The sequence below is a fragment of the Gavialis gangeticus genome, unplaced genomic scaffold, assembly GCF_001723915.1.
Source record: "Gavialis gangeticus isolate Ggan-Ray unplaced genomic scaffold, GavGan_comp1, whole genome shotgun sequence".
NCBI lineage: Eukaryota > Metazoa > Chordata > Crocodylia > Gavialidae > Gavialis > Gavialis gangeticus.
The window spans coordinates 185432380-185436516 of record NW_017729022.1 but is presented as its reverse complement, the minus strand read 5'-3'; positions in this window follow the sequence as shown (position 1 = coordinate 185436516).

Genomic DNA, 4137 nt, shown 5'->3' with positions numbered 1-4137 from the left:
GTGCTTGGCAGCAAACCCGAAAGTGGAGTGGAAGTACTTCCGGTCCACTTCCGGATCCACTGGGAAGTGCACTGGGGGGCCTCTCACACCTGCCTGGCTCGGCGATCATCCACAGGGGGACCCACTTGGATGGTGGGGGGCAAGCCCTGTGTGCTCCCCAGTGGACCCAGAAGTGAACCAAAAGTGCTACTGGTCCACTTCTGGGTCTGCGGCTGAGTGTGCTAGGGAGCCCCCCGCACTCCTGTGGGATGTTCTGTCTGCCCCAGCATCACAGTGTTCATGAGCCACCTGGTACCTAGAGGTATGTAGAAAAAACATTTGAAGCTCTGTCTATGTTTGAATCTCTGAATCTTTCTGAATCTCTCTGAATCGATTTGGAGGGTTCCAGTTTGGTTCGGAGAGATTAAAGGGTCCTCTGATTCGATTTGGATTCAGAGATTCGACAACCGAATTGGGCTGAATCTCCATCAAATCGAATGAGGGAATGAAGCTTTGCACAGCCTTACTGGCTACCTTCTTTCATACCTACTGCACAGATGACACGTTTTGGGAGATTTACCTCTGTATCCTGGACATTCATAGTTTCCTCTGCCCTGCACATTTGGATGGTCTTTTCTAGAGACAAGCCTCCCTCTTGCAATAGCCTGTCTTGTAATACAGTGCATGCAATGCCACATACAATCCTATCTCTAATCAGAGATTCTTTCAAGTTCCCAAAAGCACAGTTTCTTTAATTCAGTAATACCCTGATCTATACTTTGTTCTGTTTGTTTGCACACAAAAAATCTGTGTCTTTCAAGAGTCTCATTCTTTTTTGGTATGTAGTCTTCTTCAAATTTCAGTAGTATTTTATTTAATTTCCATGTTTTGACCTTTTTCAAAGGTAAAGTTGTTATAAACAGCCAGGGCTTCCTTCCCCACAGTATAAAGGAGTGAGGATTAGACTGTCATTTTTGTCTTCTGCTCCTGCGGCTGATAGGTACTACTTAACCTCTGCTTGAATGTCCTCCATTTCTCTGCTAAATTGCTTGACATCAGAAGGGTAGATGGAGATTGCAAAACTTCCATGACCAACTATCCTTTTATTTAGATTATAACTGTGCAGGTAGATCATTTACAGAGGGCCTTGTCCTTCCAAAGGTTGGGTTACTCCACTTGCTCTCAGTTTCCAATGTCCTTAGTTTGGATCTCAAATTTTTTCAAGTTATTTCTCATTTATCACTACTGACATCAGGTAGCAATCACTGGGTTCAATAAACCCAAATATACATGATTGAGAAGAACTAAAAGGTGAGTTTATTGGTAGAGCAGCAAGCAAGCATCTGCAGACCCTTTGTCTGTCTCTTGCAGACTGACTTAACTGAGGCACCATTTCCCAATTCACAATCTCTATAATGTAAGTAAGGGAGCATCTCCAAACTACAACCTCTATCACCACAGCTACCTCATGTTTACTTCTGAGTAACAGCATGTACATGGGTAGTTGCTATGGGTCAGACACTATATCTGAATATCTGTACACCCTACCTTGCTCCAAATAGCTTGTTTGTCATCCTATACCCTTAAACATGTAATGGTATATGTTGAGTGAGTTGATTATGGCATTTCAGCAACAAATCTACAGGATGCAGTGACTTTAAGCATGCTTTACAAAAAGTGTTCATTACAGCTTTTTGTTTTTTTGTTTTTAAAGACACTGGTTGTGTTAAATTGATCTTTGCTTCTGGAATCCCCCACCCACAAAACAACATAAACCCCACAATTCAAATATGAACTGTAAGCAGTCATGATATATAGTTCACAAAATGAAAATCATTTGTTGCTGTCATGAATTAATTCCCATTTGGCTTACTCAAGAGCTTTCACATTTTCATCTACTACATCCCCTTTGCGTTCACCTTTCTGTATATATGTATACATCTGACCTTCCTTTCTGGGATTAAATGATTCAAAAGTAGCTTTTGTCCCCGCTCCCCCGTGAACAACAGGAACATCCACCTGAGGGCAGTACGGGTATCACAACCAACAAACTTAATCCAAACAGTCAAACTTTCCTTTTCCAACCCAATTTCATAGACACTCCATTTCAGGTTTTATTTTGGTCTCCTTCATGGCTTTAAATAATGAGATATAATCATTCTAACTTTTCATACCTTTCAACTTCCTCTTACTGTGAGCTGCATCCCTCATTTTACATTACAATTTAGTGAATTTGCCTCAGTTGTTACCAGTGCTGTTATAGTACACAGTATCTCTTTGTGTCACATTCATGTATTAATATTGGAAGGACTGTACACAGGGAATGAGGCTCTAGAAAGATCTTGGTATCAGTATAAAATGCATACTTTCTACTTTATATGATTCCAAACAAAACTGAACCTTTGTTCTACCATCCTGAGGTTTGTGCTCTAAAGCCGGATGCTGACAGTGCAAGAGGTAACACCTTTCAGCAGGTAAAATATGTTGTTAGGAAAGGGATGTATGGCAGGGATGCTGACAACAATTAGCACATGCTACTCATTAACAAACGGAGATTACAACTGAGCTGAAATGGCAGGCTGCCATCAGCATGATAGTTACGGGGCAGTTTAATTTCTAACGAATGTGAGCACTGGATTAGTAACAATATTCAACAAAATGCTGCCTGCATTCTCTTATGGCTTTCATTACCAAATTGAAAATCTGTGTAGATTTCTGAAAATTACTTTTAAATGTAGCCAATCTCCTAGACTGCAAGGCTTGATTTGCTGGTGAGGGAGCCCTGCTGTGAGATTTTAATGAAAGATCATAGTGGCCCTCCAAGACCGTCAAAGAGCTATGGGCCCTGAAAGACCTGAAATAATCTGTTTTACTTTTAATGGCAGCCATTTTATATTCATTAAGATCAAAATGCAGTTTTGCAGGCAAATTGCAAAGCTGTTCCACTCACAGCTTGAGAACCTGGAGGCCCTACAGCTTTTTATCTTGTTCATAAGCAAATATGCAGTTAATATCTTTTAATATGCTTTGATGCTTGGTACCTTATGGGTACATTGTACTGGAGGTTAGAGAACTGCATGTTTCCTTGGCAGTGTCAGCAACGAACTAAAGCACTAGTCCTTTTATTTCCATAATGGCAGAAGAAATGAGTCTTTTTTTTTTTTAATATGAGCTCTGCTCAAATAAATTGTAAAACACCGTGTAGTATATGTTCAGGGTCTCGTAGAAGGCACATTTTTTTTCACTACATTCCATCTGTTGGTGGTTCTTATTATTTAAATTTATACGGCCACATTATTTAAATGTAAACAGCCAAATAAGATAGGATCAAATCATTGGCATCTGGAAACTGTGCTCTTATCCTCTTTGATTGTGAGGTTGTGTGCATTAATAATGGAGTTCTAAAGACTGTGATTCCACCTGATATACTGTATGACCTTAACAGTTGTGATTTTATCAGGGTTTCACTGTACTAGAAAATGAAGGTATTTTGCAGCTCATTTCCAGCAAGGCTAGTTTGCATTATCTTACGTCCAGGGTAGTTCTGCCTTTTTGGTACCTGTTAAATATGCCTTTTTGTTGTTTGTTGTTAGACTTCTGGTCCTGAGGCCTGTGGTAAAATTAAACTGCATCAGGTTCTTTCCAGTGCAAACGCTGTTATCTTCACACTCGGTGTGTTTGGTAAATGCCTGTACAGTCAAACATTGTAATTTTCTCATCCATTGTATGAAGGTTTTTCTTTTCTTCACTAGTAGACAGAATCCTGATGCTACTGTGGACTATTGCATGGCATCGTGCTTGCACTGAGGTCCATAATCCACTGATGGGCTCTTGCTGTATTTGAAGTGGGGGGTGGGAGGTGGAGGGGAAGGAAGTGAACTTAACTTCCTATGACTAGGATAGAAATCCACAGCAGTTTATTAAAGAATTGTGCTTACTAAGTCTTACATACATTGGAGATCCTGGCAACAAGTAGCTTTTCTTTCTGTCCTTGTGTTCTTACTTTCTTTCATTTGGAGACTGAGAAAAGTTCAGCCATTACCCAGTAGAAGGTGCAAGTGTGCCATGTCCGGCTTTCAACTTTCATCTAAGAAGATCCACTCATAAAGAAAACTGTCAAGATTGGAGGCTTTTAAAAAAGTGGTGTCAGCCCCTTTA